General features: G+C 33.8%; 1 protein-coding gene across 1 annotated transcript in view; it reads right to left on the bottom strand.

Annotated features, from left to right (window-relative positions):
- Nucleotides 1–19,360, bottom strand: part of LOC132124455 (sodium channel protein type 4 subunit alpha-like) — a 156,122-nt gene extending 136,762 nt beyond the window's left edge. Inside the window, exon 1 of the mRNA XM_059535461.1 lies at nt 19,005–19,360. The gene's annotated coding sequence lies outside the window, so the exon portion shown is untranslated. The remainder of the gene's footprint in view (nt 1–19,004) is intronic.
- Between the last annotated feature and the right edge of the window lie 689 nt (nt 19,361–20,049).

Below are 20,049 nucleotides of genomic sequence, written 5' to 3'. Positions count from 1 at the left end.
GGTTTAATAGTATTTTTATTTTATATTTATTCTAAATATTTACATTATTATTATTATTATTTACAATATTTATAATATATTTTATGTATTTATAAATATATATAAAATATATTTTAGAAATAAATAAATATATATATATATATATTATACAAATAAATATAAATATAATATATAAATATGAAATAAAAATACATTACAACTAAATAGTGATATTTAGGTTTAATAATATTTTTATATGAGATTTAGTGTATGTGTGTGTGTTTGTTTGTGCATAAACTAAAACATAAAAATAAATTAAACCTAATTATTAATATTTAGGTTTAACATTTATATTTAATAGGTACAAATATAATTTTTATAAATATTTAAAATAGATTTTGTTCATATTTTAATTATATAATACTAATAATAATAATAACAAAATTACTAAAATGTAACTGAATGAAAATGAAAACTGAAAATATAAAAATAGAGGTTAATTCAAAATATAAAAATAACACTACTACAGAAATTTTAAATCTCTGATTCAATGATTCTTTCACTGATTCAATTATTCAAAAATACGCATCTGAATACATTAACATTAATGCATTTGCCAGGTGCTTTTCTCCAAAGCAACTCGTAGTGCATTTGATGAACGGATTTCAACATTTACAAGTCGTGACCCATTTTTCTCAAAAACCACACCAAAACTGAACATTGCAATTTTCAATCTCATTATTCTGCCTGTATTTCATTATTTGTCAAGACTCACACAGCATCATCTCAGAATGTCGCATTCATCTGTTCATTTCAGACACATTGATGTTGCCGTCATTCGTCGAGACCCCTGACTCTCTGTGAAGCACTTACTGTCAAACGGAGTCATGCATGTGTTGTGTCTCATCCAGGCTCTTATAAATCACCGGACAGCATTGCATCAGAGCCCTGAATAACTCCCCGTGTAACACACAGCTTTACATGGGTGAGTATTGTACAAATCAAGGTGAAATGAAAGCTTATAGTTGTTAAGTGAGGACACAGTAAACCAGGTAATAGCTTTCTGCTCGAGCATCATGTTCACACGATCAGATTTCGTGTCTGGTAGCACAGCGATGTAAAGCACACTTTATTTTTGCTGTGAACATATTCAACAGGTATTTCTCAGCAGCCAACCCAATCCTACAGCATGCATCAGTAAATGAGCATCTGAGCTTAAATTCACATGCCTCTAAAGAGATCCATAGATTAAACCTACGCAAAGTACCATAGTATTACTATATACCATGTTTTTTGAAAATGCACTGTGGTTCTACCTTGGTATTGCTTCAGTATCTTTCAGTATCTACATGGTAATCATTCAGTACCACAGTATTACTATTTGAAAGCATGACCGCAAACATGCTTCTATTGAGTTTTTTATTTGTACTTCTACTGTACTACCATGTATGTGTTTTTTTCAATTCCTTAGAGTAAAATAATATATAAGTACATATATATATATATATATATATATATATATATATATATATATATATATATATGTGTGTGCTTACTATATTTAAAAAATGTGATTATTTGAGTGTGTGTAGCATCTATTTTAAAATTTCACAACTATTTCAATGTTACTTGTCATTTCGTTGTAACTTACTAGCAATTTCTGGGTTAAAATCGTTTCTATACCAAATTGTATTTTAAAATGTTTATTAAATGTTAAACTCAATTCACTTCAGTTCATTTACATTGAATTAAAAGTTGACGTGATGGTGATGATGCAATATCAGAAACTTTTTGTCTTTGCACTGAGCACTTCTGTATTTTTACAGCCCCTAAATAAAAACTTTTTAATATTTTCTTTTTCTTAAAGGACATTTTTGAAAGACAATTTTACTCAGAAATGTCTAGTACATTTAGCAAAGAAACAGCAATTCACAAACTGAATTAAGCATTAAATATTAATAAAAAGTAATACTGAAAAAAATAAAAGTCAATGCAAGGGAAAAAAAACAACCGAATCACTGACATTGCATTATGTGCGTTGAACGCATTGACTATATTTCGCGCATTATCTGCGCCATCCATTACAGTAATGATGATTTGTAGACAAGCCATGCATATATCCGCATGCATTCATGTTTTTTTTGTTTCTAAGGGGAAAGTGCTGAGGGAAAATGGATGTTTCCGATGAGTTCTTTTCCAAAAGTAATTTCGGCACGTGATTAATCATAACGACGGCGCACTTCAGGTTTCACCCCTCAGCCTCGACATTTTACAAACACCAGCAAAACTCATCCTAAGAGATGCCTGCTGGAGCCGAGGAGTCACTTGAGTCTGATTTCAGTGGGCGTATTGATTTCAGCACACTCGTCATTAGCGTGTTGCTAGCATGCTAACTGTGAGAGGAATGCGAACCCCCCCGCCCCCCCCCCACCGTGATTACAGCGGCCCACTGAACCTGCTGTCAATCAAACCCTCACCTTCCAGGGGAACAGCCGTCTGCATGCGTGGGGAAGCAATTAGTGATTAATACACTGATTAGCATTTAAAGGCTGGCTGTTAGCGAGAAGCGGGCGATTGAGACGTGGGTGTAGCCTGTCATCATCTCTGACAGCCGTTTTAAGCTCCTACTTGAGGTACAAATGAAATCCTGAGGGTCGAAGGCGTGTCACGTTGAGTGACTGTGCTTGATTGCAGACGAATCCAGAAGCTTTTTGGCTAGGACTGAGTCACTATCATGAGACGGTCACAACTTTATGACTCAATTGTCTTAAAGCTTAGTATCATTTAAAAAATCTTTTCAGCATTTTTGTAGCATGATGAAGCATGTTTCTAGCATTTTTGACATGTTGTTTGCATATTTCAACACAATATTGTTTTAATGTATTGCTAGCATGTTTAAGCATGCTTCTGACACACTGTAAGCATGTTTTACAACACTTCTACCATGTTTAAGCATGTTTCCGACATGTTTTAAGCATGTTTTACAACACTTCTACCATGTTTAAGCATGTTTCCGACATGTTTTAAGCATGTTTTACAACACTTCTACCGTGTTTAAGCATGTTTCTTACATGTTGTAACATGCTGTTAACATGTTTTAGCACAATGCTATTGTTTTAGTATGTCGGTAACATGTTTAAGCTTGTTTTTAACATTCTTTTAAGTTGTTGTAAACATGTTTTAGCACATTGATATTGTTTTAGCATGTTGTTAACATGATCAAGCATATTTGTAACTTTTTTTACATGTTGTTAGCATTTTTAGCACATTGCTGTTGTTTTAGCACATTGATAGCATGTTTAAGCATGTTACTAACACATTGTTAGCAGTTTTAGCCCATTGCTATTGTTTTTGCATGTTCTTAACGTGATTAATCCTGTTTCTTACATTTTTAACACTTTGTAAACATGTTTTAGCACAATTTGATTTAAAATATTAGTTTTTATTTTAAGAACCACCCACTTAGACTGGAAGAGACCATCTGAATGACATGTAAAGTCGACCACAATGCATTAGCTCTGTAAAACTCAATGTGGTGTGGCACCCAGCAGAAGGGTTTTGCCTTGCACTCTGGCCGTATACCTGCCTCAGACCTCCACATGACTGGTGTTCTTTCTGCCCATCGTCAGCTTTCCATGGGTCAGCTGTCACTTTCAAACTAGGACAGTGCTCACCCTCCCTCTTCCAGAGCTTATGGGCTCACCATGGGTCAGACCGCGACCTGCGAGGAACGTGATGACTCTCTCACACACACTGCATTCCCAGACCACTACAGCTGACAACTCAAACTCACAATATTATTAAAGACCCCATTAGACCGCAGCTAAACACAGACACAAATGCAGGAAGGCTGTGACAGCTAAAAAACAATCGCGTGGTTGCTAAAGACACTTGCTGTGGTCTCAGCTGTGATTTAGACTCAAGGGCTTCCTGGTTCACTCGCTTGCTGCCTTCAGGTCCTCATGGGAAGTTCCTTGTGAGCTTAGAAGTTCAAATGTGATGCGCTCAAGTGGCTTTGGCTAGAATAAAATGGACACACTGGGCAATTTCTCTTTTTTTTTTCTTTCACTTACAGACAGGACGCTTACTGAAGCAAAGAAATATTAATATAAGATATTTCTCAAATGCTTTAATTCTCTACTGGCATGTTTAACACATTGTTATATGGTTTCTTGCATATTTAACACTTTACTTACATATCAACACATTACTAGCATGTTTTAGCACATTGCTAGCATGCATTGACCAATTATGTTTCTTGCATGTTTTAACACTTTGCAGGCATGTTTTAACACATTAATAGAATGTTTTGGCACATTGCTAACATGTTTTAACATTTAAATGTTTATTTCATGTTATAACACATTGCTGGCATTCTATAACACATTACTAGCATGTTTTAGCACATTGCTAGCATGCATCAACCAATTATGTTTCTTGCATGTTTTAACACTTTGCAGGGATGTTTTAACACATTAATTTTTGGCACATTGCTAACATGTTGTAACATTTAAATGTTTCTTTCATGTTATAACACATTGCTAGCATCTTATAACACATTACTAGCATGTTTTATCACATTGCTAGCATGCATTAACCAATTATGTTTTTTGCATGTTTTAACGCTTTGCAGGCATGTTTTAACACATTAATAGAATGTTTTGGCACATTGCCAACATGTTGTAACATTTAAATGTTTCTTTCATGTTATAACACATTGCTGGCATTCTATAACACATTACTAGCATGTTTTAGCACATTGCTAGCATGCATTAACCAATTATGTTTCTTGCATGTTTTAACACTTTGCAGGCATGTTTTAACACATTAATATACTTTTTTGGCACACTGCTAACATGTTGTAACATTTAAATGTTTCTTTCATGTTATAACACATTGCTAGCATCTTATAACACATTACTAGCATGTTTTAGCACATTGTTAGCATGCATTAACCAATTATGTTTCTTGCATGTTTTAACGCTTTGCAGGCATGTTTTAACACAATAATAGAATGTTTTGGCACATTGCTAACATGTTGTAACATTTAAATGTTTATTTCATGTTATAACACATTGCTGGCATTCTATAACACATTACTAGCATGTTTTAGCACATTGCTAGCATGCATCAACCAATTATGTTTCTTGCATGTTTTAACACTTTGCAGGCATGTTTTAACACATTAATTTTTTGGCACATTGCTAACATGTTGTAACATTTAAATGTTTCTTTCATGTTATAACACATTGCTAGCATCTTATAACACATTACTAGCATGTTTTATCACATTGTTAGCATGCATTAACCAATTATGTTTCTTGCATGTTTTAACGCTTTGGAGGCATGTTTTAACACATTAATAGAATGTTTTGGCACATTGCCAACATGTTGTAACATTTAAATGTTTCTTTCATGTTATAACACATTGCTGGCATTCTATAACACATTACTAGCATGTTTTAGCACATTGCTAGCATGCATTAACCAATTATGTTTCTTGCATGTTTTAACACTTTGCAGGCATGTTTTAACACATTAATATACTTTTTTGGCACACTGCTAACATGTTGTAACATTTAAATGTTTCTTTCATGTTATAACACATTGCTAGCATCTTATAACACATTACTAGCATGTTTTAGCACATTGCTAGCATGCATTAACCAATTATGTTTCTTGCATGTTTTAACGCTTTACAGGCATGTTTTAACACATTAATAGAATGTTTTGGCACATTGCTAACATGTTGTAACATTTAAATGTTTATTTCATGTTATAACACATTGCTGGCATTTTATAACACATTACTGGCCTGTTTTAGCACACTGCTAGCATGCATTAACCAATTATGTTTCTTGCATGTTTTAACACTTTGCATGCATGTTTTAACACATTAATAGAATTTTTTGGCACATTGCTAACATGTTGTAACATTTAAATGTTTCTTTCATGTTATAACACATTGCTAGCATCTTATAACACATTACTAGCATGTTTTATCACATTGCTAGCATGCATTAACCAATTATGTTTCTTGCATGTTTTAACGCTTTGCAGGCATGTTTTAACACATTAATAGAATGTTTTGGCACATTGCCAACATGTTGTAACATTTAAATGTTTCTTTCATGTTATAACACATTGCTGGCATTCTATAACACATTACTAGCATGTTTTAGCACATTGCTAGCATGCATTAACCAATTATGTTTCTTGCATGTTTTAACACTTTGCAGGCATGTTTTAACACATTAATATACTTTTTTGGCACACTGCTAACATGTTGTAACATTTAAATGTTTCTTTCATGTTATAACACATTGCTAGCATCTTATAACACATTACTAGCATGTTTTAGCACATTGCTAGCATGCATTAACCAATTATGTTTCTTGCATGTTTTAACGCTTTGCTGGCATGTTTTAACACATTAACAGAATGTTTTGGCCCATTGCTAACATGTTGTAACATTTAAATGTTTATTTCATGTTATAACACATTGCTGGCATTCTATAACACATTAGTAAGTAAGTAAGTAAGTAAAGTTTATTTCTAAAGCGCTTTTCACAGATAAAATCACAAAGTGCTGTACACAAGAAAAGTAGAACAAAACAATAAAAATGTATATACATAAGTCAAATCAAAGTAACACTACTGAAAAAACCCATCAACCAAAAGCTTTCTTAAATAAACAAGTCTTCAAATCTTTTTTAAAAGAGACAACAGAGTCTGCCAGACGCAGAGACAGAGGCAGGGCATTCCACAGTCTGGGGGCAACAGACTGAAAAGACAGGTCCCCTCGGGTCTTATAGCGAGTTTTTGGGACCATAAGCAGGTTCTGGCCAGAGGACCGAAGAGTGCGGCTTGAGGAGTACGGGGTCAAAAGGTCCTTGATGTATTGTGGGGCCTGACTGTTTAATGCCCTTTAAGTCAACACTAAAATCTTAAAATCAATCCTGAATTTTACAGGGAGCCAATGGAGAGCTAATAAAACGGGAGTGATATGAGACCTTCTGGGGGCACCAGTTAGAAGTCTAGCAGCAGAATTTTGAACCATTTGCAGTTCGTTCAAGGCTGACTTATTCAAGAAGGTAAAAACAGAGTTGCAATAATCAAGTCTAGTTGATATAAAAGCATGAATAATAATTTCCAGATCCTTCTTTGACAACATTTTGCGTATTTTAGAGATATTCCTAAGGTGATAAAAGCAGTTTCGGACAAGCTGTTTTGAGTGTATCTCCAAAGACATGGCCTGGTCAAACACAACCCCCAGGTTTCTGAGGCTGGATTTAACAGAAGAGCCAAGAGAGCCAAGGTGCTGTTTGATCAGCGGGATCTTGTGGTCTGGAGCAAAGATCAGTGTTTCAGTTTTACTTGCATTTATCTGCAGAAAGTTAGAGGCCAGCCAGTCTTTGATGGAGGACACACACTCTAAAAACAGTGATAAACGATGGAACTCAGCATCATTGAAAGAACAGTACAACTGGACATCGTCGGCATAGAGATGATATGAAACATCCTTAAAACAACCCATAATATGACCAAGTGGCAAAATGTACAGTAAAAACAAAATAGGGCCCAAAACTGACCCTTGTGCCACTCCGCAGGTCAAATTGGTCACATCTGACTGTACATTGTTTATAGCGACATTAAAGGTTCTGTCATGAATATAGGAAGAGAACCACTGGAGGACAGATCCAGATAGTCCCATCTCATTGTGAAGCCGTTTGATCAGTATACTGTGATCTACCGTGTCAAAAGCGGAAGTCAAATCGAGAAGTACAAGTACAGTGTAGCGACCAGTGTCCGCTGCCATCATCACATCACTAGAGACTTTAATAAGAGCTGTTTCAGTGGAGTGCAATTTTCTAAAACCAGATTGAAAAATATCAAACAAGTTGTGCTGCTCCATAAAGGAGGTCAGCTGGCTTGCCACCACTTTTTCCAAAATTTTTGAAATAAATGGAAGTTTTGATATGGGCCTATAGTTATGAGGTTCTGAGGGGTCAAGATTCGGCTTTTTAAGGATCGGGTTTACCACAGCGTGTTTGAAGTAGTTGGGGACTGAGCCAGATGCAAGTGACAGGTTAATTATTTTTACCATACAGGGGCCAACAATATCAAACATTTTCAACAATAGAGGTGTTGGGACAATATCAGCAGGGCTTGAAGACGGTTTCATATTTCCTATTAAGGTCTTCACCTCCTGTAGGCTGACAGGAGTGAAGGACGACCAAGACAACACCATTGAAAATTCAGTAGAACACACAGTGATTATGGGAACTTTAACACTGGCCCTAATGTCTTGTACTTTGTTCACAAAAAACGACAAAAAGTTGTTACAGTCCTCATGAGTGTACACAGGCACAAGAGGAGCTGAAGGTGCAGTTAGATTTTCGATGGTGTCAAACAAGACCTTAGGTTTTTTCTTATTACCTGAAATAAGATTGGAAAAATAAGCCGAGCGAGCCTGCCTTATCAGTTCATTCAGATCCAGTATCATATCTACATTACTAGCATGTTTTAGCACACTGCTAGCATGCATTAACCAATTATGTTTCTTGCATGTTTTAACACTTTGCAGGCATGTTTTAACACATTAATAGAATGTTTTGGCACATTGCCAACATTTTATAACATTTAAATGTTTCTTTCATGTTATAACACATTGCTGGCATTCTATAACACATTACTAGCATGTTTTAGCACATTGCTAGCATGCATTAACCAATTATGTTTCTTGCATGTTTTAACACTTTGCAGGCATGTTTTAACACATTAATAGACTTTTTTGGCACATTGCTAACATGTTGTAACATTTAAATGTTTCTTTCATGTTATAACACATAGCTAGCATCTTATAACACATTACTAGCATGTTTTAGCACATTTCTAGCATGCATTAACAGTTATGTTTCTTGCATGTTTTAACACTTTGCAGGCAAGTTTTAACACATTAATAGAATGTTTTGGCACATTGCTAACATGTTGTAACATTTAAATGTTTCTTTCATGTTATAACACATTGGTAGCATCTTATAACACATTAGTAGCATGATTTAGCACATTTCTAGCATGCATTAACAGTTATGTTTCTTGAATGTTTTAACACTTTGCAGGCATGTTTTAACACATTAATAGATTGTTTTGGCACATTGCTAACAGTTGTAACATTTAAATGTTTCTTTCATGTTATAACACATTGCTAGCATCTTATAACACATTACTAGGATGTTTTAGCAAATTTCTAGCATGCATTAACAGTTATGTTTCTTGCATGTTTTATCACTTTGCAGGCATGTTTTAACACATTAATATAATGTTTTGGCACATTGCTAACATGTTGTAACATTTAAATGTTTCTGTCATGTTATAACACATTGCTAGCATTCTATAACACATTACTAGCATGTTTTAGCACATTGCTAGCATGCATTAATAGTTATGTTTCTTGCATGTTTATACACTTTGAAGGGCATGTTTTAACACCATTATTAGAACGTTTTAAGACATTGTTAGCATGTTGTAACATTATAATGTTTCTTGCATGTTTAAATACATTGCTAGCATGTTTCTAGTAAGTAAACACGTTGTTATAATGTTTCTAGTATCTTTTAGCACATTTCTGATGTATTAACACATCACTAGAGTATTTTAGCATATTGTTCATATGTTTTAACCCGTTTTTATGTTTCCTGCATACTTAACACTTTCATCCAGTATGAATGAAACAGACATTACATGTGTTCATTTGCAAATCCATCCTATTTTGGGTAAAAACATGGTAAATAATACCGCTCTCAAAAGGAATTTTAAGTAGACATATAATTATCCATGTGTTTCTCCAGTGTACCCTCCCATCCCGCTCCAAATAAAAGGTGTGTGCTTAGTATCTGTATGGAGCTGCTGTTCTCCTTTAAGATCAGCTCACTCACTCAATCTTTCTCTCATTAAGTGTATTATTGCACTGGCACACAATTCAATTTCACTCCAAAGAGGTCATAGTACACTACTTCTGGGATCTTCTGTTTGTGTGTTCAGCACATGGTTTTGTGGTTTTACTTTGTCTGCCTATCCTTTTTTAATGACAGCAGGACTATAAATTACTTTCATAATAAAGTCAACATAGAATGGTGTTCACAAGCCATTTAACTTCCCTGAGTCCTGGCACTCTGAGACATAAATCTTGAATCTTATGTTCAGAATTGGCTCTTGGATATATATATATATATATATACTGTAGCCTACATTAAAAGTGTGGGGTTAGGTCTTTTCTGCTCACTAAAACTGCATTTATTTGATAATAAAAATGAATGAATACAGTAAAATTGTCAATATATAGTAAACTGTCATTTATTTCTGTGCAGCTGTATTTTCAGCATCATTCCTCCAGTCTTCAGTGTCACATGATCTTCAGAAATCAGAATAATATGATGATTTACTGCTCAAGAAACATTTCTGATTATTATCCATGTTGAAAACAGTTGTGCTGCTTTTTTGTGGAAACCGTTAGACATTACCATTCATTAATAAATACCATAAAGAAAGAATTCAATACTTTTATTGTGCAAAGATGCATAAAAATTGTTCAAAAGTTGAAGTAAAGACATAATATATATTTCCAATAAATAAAAGCTGTTCATTGAACTTATATTTTATAAATTCTGTTTCTAAAATATATATATATATATATATATTAAGCAGCACAAGCTATTTTCAACATCAGTAGTAATAAGAATCATAATTAATAATTGATCACCAATAATAAATAATAATAGAGCAACAAAGCAGCATATTATAATGATTTCTGGGAGATCACTTGACAATATAAAATATGTATACAAATATTATAAATAATAATAAACACACACACACACACACACAGTGAGTTAAATGAATAATAGGAATAATAATAATCCAAATATACCAACTCTCTTCAAGCCAGATACTGTTGAGAAACATTCCAGAATGACCTACTTTTCTGTAGTTAGTTTAACAATTTTTGGAGCATGATTCTAGGTATCCTAAGTATAACTTTCCCAGCCACACGAGCTCAGTTCAGTTTGAGAGTACTGCTCGATTCTCCCATTCCTGGGGGCATTATGATCTTCCTGTAATGTGATAAAGAAAAATACAACTCACTTGTGAGCCTATTTGTTATTGTCTTCATTAAATGAAGGCCTGTGAATCACTGTAATGGCTTGTGTGATTTCCTCTGGCTCTAGAGGCTAAAGAAAAATGTGGCTTGTGAGACAATTCACCAAGTTTAGTAGTCATTTACTAACTATTATCACATTATCAGTCGGGTGGGATTATATTAACGTTGGATATTCTTACCCTTCTACCAAAGGAAGGAGGAAGGAGAAAAAAAGGTTGTGAACATCAATCCCACTTTTCACAGCTTCATCCCGAAATGGCACAATCCTGATCAGTTTAATAATTTTTGCATTGATTTTCTCACCCCAGGAGCACGTCGGATTGCGGCGACCCACTTAGATTAGTCTTATTTGAGCTTTGCCTTCAACACTGTGTCGCTTGCTGCCTGCTGCGAATAATGAAGCTGTAATTATTCTCATTGGCTGGGATGACCTGCATCATCTGGGCCTTTTCTCCCTCTGTGCCTCCACCTGTCTGGGTTTGTTTGATTGTCTGAAAGACCTGACGTGATCAGTGCGATGGAATAGGTTTCTAAGAACAATTAGTAAACAATGGTGCTTTGAAATCATGCTAAATGAATGCCTTGGGTTTTAATGACTCGAATGAATACCGTGCAAACAGACTCGTCGTAATTGCTTCTTTCTCTCGCCTTTCCGACACGCATACATGTGTACGGACAAACACAAACACGTGTACACACCAGGGTTTCTGCAGGGTTGAATAAATTGATAAATTGAACACAATACATTGATTTAAAAAAATTTAAAAGTCCGGGACCTTTTTTGAGTTGTATTAGCAACAGGTTGAAAATATAACTTCCAACAGATCTCCATTAATTTCTAAGTCATTTTACAAATAAAAATAAAAAAAATAAAAAAAAATAAAATAAAATAAAATAAAATAAAATAAAATAAAATAAAATAAAATAAAATAAAATAAAATAAAATAAAACAAAATAAAATAAAATAAAATAAAATAAAATAAAATTAATATGTTTACTTAAACTGGGCAAAATAACAAATATTCCCATAATAAATTAATCAATTATTTATTTGTCATTTTTAACTAGAATAAGGAAATTTATTTGTACAAATATGATGATTCAGTTTCGGTACAGCAGGACAGAAAAACTAAGCATAAAAAAACTTTTTAATTAAACAGTGGTTACTGGACAAATTCATCTTTCTTTAAATAAATATATTTAATAATTAAAATTTTCTTTTTTGCACATAATGCAATCTTTAAATTAACTTCTAAATTATAGCTAACATTTCTATATGTTGTTGAAACACAAAATACGTTTTCATATCCCATTGACACATATGTGCTCACAATACTGTAAATGTATCTTGAAAACACTGAGAAAGGGATGTGTTCTTTGCAGTGCATGCAACATTACTCCTTTATGAATGTAAGACTGCACCAATGTAAGATCATTTGAGGCCTTAATTTGTAAAATTAGATCCTTTTAAGATCCACAGCAACCATATGCATTCATCATTGCACTATTTTTGTCAAAGTTTAAGACTGTGGTATCAATGTCTGCCAGGCTAAAGCCCTCAAGCTTTGTTTAAAAACGGAAAGCAGTAACATGCAACTGGACTGTAGAAGAACGTAAAGTGTGATGCTTGTTTTGTTCTGAGCATTGGCCAATGAGCACCCGATGGCTGCCAGAATGGATGTGTGAATGCATCTGAACTGTTTGCCAATAATAGCTCAACACAAAAGCAGGTCTTAAACCAATCTGAGGAGTTCAGTGCATTAAGGGTCCTTCCAAACTCTCCATTCTGAGTGCATGCCGCCCTTGTATCTCTGATGCTGATGATGCATGCAGTCATTTAAAAAAGTGTGCTGGGTACTTTTAATGATGCAGGTATGACCAGATGAAAGATTCAAGAAAAAGAAAAAGAAAGTTTCATGTACACCAAAGAAAATTGTTGCAGAAATAATTTCTGCTCAAAATCTGCTAGTAAATTCGGCAAATAAAAACTTAATTTTTTTGTAAAACACTCAAATAATCTTCAAAAAATATTTTTGGCATGCATGGATGAATACATGTTTATTGTTTCATTTCAGTACAAAAATGAGAATATTATATATTTTGCATTAGGAAAATCATGCAATTTTTAAAAATGTGTCCATTTTGCTTTTTCTTCAATGCTGCTTCTCAATAATTCTGTAATGCATTACTTATTTATTAGTATAAAATCAGGTATTATACAGGTATTATAAAGAGGTTTCATAACAGATATTGCTATAATAAATTATTAAATTATTATTAAAAATGCCACAATTTAGGTGATTGTGTTATACAGTAATTATTTTTGATTAAACCGGTATAAATCAAAGTAATATAATAAATACTGCCTTCATAAATTATTAATTTGCAATTATTATTTCCACGATTTAAGTGATTATGCAATAATAATCATTATTATAATTAAATAATAATAATTTGTAATTATCATTTCCACAAAAAAGAAATTGTGCATCACAGTAAAAAGAAAAAGATTTTTAACTACGTTTTATTCATGCATTTATTCAATTTGTCGTGAAAATATTTAATTATTTCTGCCACAATTTAAGTGATTCTTAAATGGTTAAACCAGTATACAGTGAAGTCAATCAAAAATATTGCCATAATGAATGAATACATCATTAAATAGAAATTATTACAAGTGATATACCATTGTTTTTCTGCATCACAGTAAAGAAATTAGATATTTTTTCTTGTAATATCGTGAAAATACTGGAGACACATCTTAATGATCCTACATTATCTCAACAGATGCAGTGAAACTGACCTGCATGGGGTCATTTGTAATGATATACCTGCCGCAAATAGTCATAAGAGTTTCAGATTGTCCTTATGAAACGGCTCGATTGTCGCCCGCAGCATGACTCGACGCATTAAACCACAGTCGAGTTCTCTCAATATGAGACATGAATCATGCATTGCTCAAGTTCCTGTTACGCAGATGATCGCATTATGCAGCTATCACTGCATTACACTAATGGCTCGCTGTATTTTCTCTAAGACGGCCCATTAAAGACAGTATGCTGTTTCACTGTGACACGGATTGCAGCATAACCTTTGCAACCTTGTAAAGGTGATTGATAGGAGCAACGCTACAAATCTTTTTATGCCAAAGATGAGCGTTAACCTTTTTCCTTGAGTTCAGTCGGGAAGAAACGCAGAGGGTTCAAGGACAGTTCAAACCAGTAGCTCAACATCTGCTGTTATGCGACATGATGGAGATACACAACTTCTGCTGTGTATGGAGATGTGTGGGTTATCTTTCACCCAAAATCAACAGAAAAAAAAGACAAATATTTTTTTTGCATGAAAAAAAAAAGGTTTTTCACCTTGATTAATCATTTGCATTATTTTTATCATGAATTTCGATTTCTGCAATTCTCATTACTCATCTTTTTATTTATTTACATTTTTTATAAATCTGAATAAATAAAAAAAAGCAACTTATAAAGTATATTTGCATTCATTCATTCATTCATTTAGTTAACATAAACTCACCATGAAAAGCACTTTATTAATCTTAGATTATTAGAGACATTATTAAAATCAAAAGTTACACTTTTATGTTTGCATTAGTCATAATGAAGTAACAATGAAAAAAAAAACTCTAAAGGATTTATAAATCTTAGTTTATATTAATAAATTATTTAAATCAAAAGCATCTGTTAATATTATTGAACTGACCTGAGCTAGTATGAACAAACAACGAATAGTTGTATTTTTATGAACAATGATTAACACTGTAACAAATGCATTGCTCGTTAGTAATTAGTAGTTAACGCATTGTTGACTAACGGAACCTCATTGTAAGGATCTTTACCCATTAATTTATTTCTAATTTTCATTATAATGAGATTTAATGAAAACGATGCCAATAATCGTAATGGTCCTCAAAGAGGCTGAACTCTTTATTTAATTATAAGTGATTTATTTATTAAGATTTTGGGGTAAAATATGACACATTCTTGGGAAGAATCTGGGAAGAATAGGGACAAACGTCACTACGGCATAATTGGCATAAGTGTTTGATAAAAGGGTCAACTGACTAGATTTAACCCTAACCACATTTAATTTTAACAAGTGTTTTGAACTGTGAAAAATTATCAGAATTTATATATATATATATATAATAAAATACATATAAAATATATTTAATATTATATATGATATGATATATCATAATCATTTTCATTCGGAATGTATAAATATAAATATATATATTGTTATTTATTATTTATGTTAACATACTAAATTGCCTAAACTACTTATATTTGCCTGCTTGCAAAAAATATATTTTTTTATGACATTAAGAAAAAGATATTTTATATGCAGATTTAAATGTTTATTTTCCCCCAAAAGGCTGAAAATGTAATATTATATATATATATTATGCATATATTATTTCTAATATATTATGAGATACATTTCAAAGTAATTACTTATAACATAATTTATAATAGAATTATAAATCTCAGTAACTACCGTATTTTTCGGACTATGAGTCGCACCTGAGTATAAGTCGCATAAGTCCAAAAATACATCATGATGAAGAAAAAAACATAATATATAAGTCGGACTGGACTATAAGTCGCATTTATTTAGAACCAAGAGAAAACATTACCGTCTCCAGCCGCGAGAGGGCGCTCTATGTCTTCAGTGTAGACTACAGGAGAACTGAGCAGCATAGAGCGCCCTCTCGTGGCTGGAGACGGTAATGTTTTCTCTTGGTTCATTTCTCTTGGTTCATGTCAAATTAATTTTGATAAATAAGTCACGCCTGACTATAAGTCGCAGGACCAGACAAACTATGAAAAAAAGTGCGACTTATAGTCCGGAAAATACGGTACTTATATTTTTTCCAATATACATAATTTTGACAAGATTTTTAAAACATTTTGAACTAGGAAAAAATATATATTTTATTTTTTTTATTTTTTTTTTAAGCTAAAGAAAATTCAAGAATATATGTTTAAGCTATATTGCAAACCATCTTATCACTTATTCATTAATTGCTCCGATTCTGTATTTCCCCTGTATATCTGGGATGAAGAGAGATCTGCTGACAGCTTATACAACCTCTGGACCCCCAGCAGCTGATAACAGTTTATCATTAGGTCAAACCAGCAGTGCTGACCAACAGAAGCGCTGATGTATAGTTTCAAACCTGCGTCCGTCTAATGGCTTCGCTCTGTGCTGATCTAATGAGAGACGTGTTCAACTCTCCCCCATTGTGCAGAAGAGCTCAGAGATCCAGGTTCTGACCAAATTATGTCAAAATGAAACATTGCTTGTCATTGTTTTCATAATAGCAGAATAAAGTGGACACTGAAGTCAAGCTGGGTTATGAAAGAAACAAAGTGTGAAAGAAACAACAGCGTTGTCAAGTGTGCGTCCACACAGGAGACAAAAACTGTCTCAGATTGCTTAGATGAGAATAGATGAGGCCACAGGCCACTAGTCACAAATGAATTATGAGTTGGAAAACAAATAATGATTACAAGGTCAGCGCTGCTGCTACAGTCGCACAGCATCCAGCGTTACGATCAGTACTTCTCTAAACATCAAGACAAATAAAACAGGATTTTTAAAGGAATAGTTCACCCAAATGTGAAAATTAGCAAATATGTGCTCACCCTCAGGTCATCCGAGATTAGGATGAGTTTGTTTCTTCATCAGATTTGGAGAAATGTAGCATTTCATTAGTCTCTCATCTATGGATGCTCTGCAGGGAATGGGTGCCGTCAAAATGAGAGTCCAAACAGCTGATAATCCATAATAACTCTTCCATCTCCTGTCATCTCTCTGATGCGACTTATACTCCTGTCATAATTATTATTATTATTATTATACAGATTTGTTTAGAGCTGTTTAAACGATGCTTGATCTGTGCAGATTTCTCTCCTGATTCAGACCAGAACACTTTTTCACTGGAGGAAGTGTTATTATGGATTATAGATTCATATTTGAGTTAAAAGCATCTTAATGCTGTTCCAGCTTTTGTCTTCTCCAGATGTGAACTGATGGACTGGAGTGCTGTGGATTATTGTGATGTTTTTAACAGCTGTTTGGACTTGCATTCTGACGGCACCCATTCACATCCATTGCTGAGACACTGAAGCAATGCTACATTTCTCCAAATATGATGGAGAATGAAACTCATCTGTATCTCCGATGGCCTGAATGTGAGTAAATTCTCAGCAAATTTTCAATTTTGGGTGAACTATTCCTTTAAGCATTATTGTTTTACTCATATTAACTCTTTCCTGGTTGATCCGGTCCAGAGTCTGGATCAATTCAAACAGCAATAGTCTTTTTAATCACAGTGCCGGCCTGTCAACCACAGCCAATCAGAACATACGAGAGCAAGATCCCAAGAGGTCATCCTTCATCAGCTGACAATATGACAGATGACTCCCTGTTCATCATAATCAGTGAAGATTAACACAGGCTTTTTTTGAAGAAATACAGAATTATCACATCAAGCATTGCTGTTTCTGTGAAGATCACTTCCTTTGTGTATCCACAGCTCACTCACACACACACACACACACACACACAGAGAGAGCTCTCATATATCATATTATACAAAGAACTTGTTTAACCACTTCAGCTGTTATTTTGATTTTTTGAGAATTAGGCATATGCAATATTGGACCCACCGGTGGGTCCCCAGAGTGGATGTGGTTAAAATAAATACTGTTATGTGTAATTTCAGCAAAATAATGATTTCAGTCTTATTGCTGTATGTACTTTGGAATGCACTGCAGAAAACAACATTGAGAGCATGAACTAGCTTTATGTCAAAAGTATGTGAAGGCTATTTATTTATATATTCAGTGAAGATATGATTTAATATCTGTGACGTCATGTTGCACAAACGGAAAGTATTATTTTTAAGGTAGGAACAGAATGTAGCTTTTAGTTTAGTAATATTTATAATAATAATTCATTTTAACAAACATGAATTGTATAACACATTTGATGATAATTATTTGATTTTTAGATATCATTATTATTTCGTAATCATTTTTGGGGTTGTCTTAGTGCTGTTGTTGTTCCTATCAGCGGTTTACCTTCGTTTTTACCAACAAGAATTCACGATCATGTCTGTGACTCATACTTTAGTCGAATTAGACATGTAAAAGGATGTGAGATTGTTTTTTTTCCCCCTAATTTCTGATCTCGGTGTGTTTTCAGCACCTTGGACAAGAGCGCGAGGATTTCTGCGCGGACCTTTAAAGGAGCGAGTGTTTCGTCTTAGGTTTAAAACAGCTAGTATTACAACATATTACATGCTTTTTAAAAGTTTAACTACTTTAAACTTGCCATTAGTCTTAAAAACAGCCTGCACGAGCGAGACGCAGAAATAAAACAGCGCCGCTCACACACACCTGTTCATATTCATGTAAACCACACACACACACACACACACATGAACTGACAGCGTTCAGAATAACAGAAATCGGATCTGATGTGACTAAACAAGCATGCTTGGCATGCATATTGTTAAAATATAACGCTAAGAAATATATTTCTGACTTAATTGCGTTATTAGAAATCAACAGCGTCGCAATCATCCGTCAAAAAATATAAATCTTTATAAATCATAAAATAATACAGTTGTCATTGAACAAAACCAGAAAGCAATGCATTTTAAACGCACGACTACAAATGATTCGCATGTTTCCTTTCGAATCTGATTCGTGGCGTGTTTTATTACAACCAGAGACTTTCAGTAGCAGATGATCAGCTATAAAAGAATTAGAAACTTTTTAAACAAAAAAGCAGTCGCGAGATGAAGAAATGGTAATAAAAGGAATCTACTTACATGTGAAACTTCGCTTCTGTTCAGCTGTATATTATGTGCAAGTGATCACACATTTCCTCTGATCAGCAGAAAGAGCCACAGGAAAGCCATGGTGAAAATCCCCAGCAATCAAAACAAGTTGCGCATATAATGTTCCAAGTTGAGTCTGAAGTGAAGAGTCTGAAAAGAGCATTACATCCCCTCTTTCACATCATCCTGAAAGTCTGTCCTGTCCCTGTGCCATAGATCCGCGATTCCACAGACACACACAGACTCCAGTTTCTCCTGGATGTTGATGTATCTCAGACTGAACTGATCTGAGAGCAGCAGAGAGCCAGAGCTTCGATGTTCCTCCTCCTCCTCCACGAACACCATCTGCTCCACCGTGTTTTGTCACATGCATTGCTTTGGGTTAGGCTTTTTGTTTGCTTCATCCTTCCTCTAAATATTAAATTAAGCGCACTTTGTTCCTAATAGGCAGGAATTGGGTGTTAAAACTGTAACTTGATGTCTGCATGGCTTTTTGAATGCATATGCATGCAAATGCCATCTTTATAACTTATAAATTATACCCATTATCATCTTATTATACAGTGCATAGGACAAAAAAATATATATAGGCCTAATACAGTGCGTCACGTGGTTAGGCTCACACACATTGACTGGAAACTAAGAGAATGATCATTTGTAGTATTATTAAATAAAAATATGTGTGTGACTATAGGCTGCCTACTGTATATGAAGTTGTTGAACTAAAAGCGGAGTGTACAGTAAATATGAGTTCATAACTCCATCTGTTGGTCACAGAAAGTATCGCAGTATAATGCAATTTTAATAATGCATGGTTTTTAATTCAAATACCAGCGAGATAGATTTTATATTTATTTTAAATTTACAGTTAATTGTTTAAATACTAACTGTGGAAATGTGTTGCTTGCATGTTATTTTATTGAGTAGGCTATGTGCTTTACTGAATATAATGTATTGCATTTAAAGGGCCATTCACGAAGAACACCCTGCTTTTCAATTTTTTCGTCAATAAGCGTCTTTACACAACCAATGCCAG

This window comes from Carassius carassius, chromosome 42 (assembly GCF_963082965.1).
Source record: "Carassius carassius chromosome 42, fCarCar2.1, whole genome shotgun sequence".
Classification (NCBI taxonomy): domain Eukaryota; kingdom Metazoa; phylum Chordata; class Actinopteri; order Cypriniformes; family Cyprinidae; genus Carassius; species Carassius carassius.
Note: the sequence above shows the minus strand (reverse complement) of the source record. Positions and strands in the feature narration are given on the sequence as shown.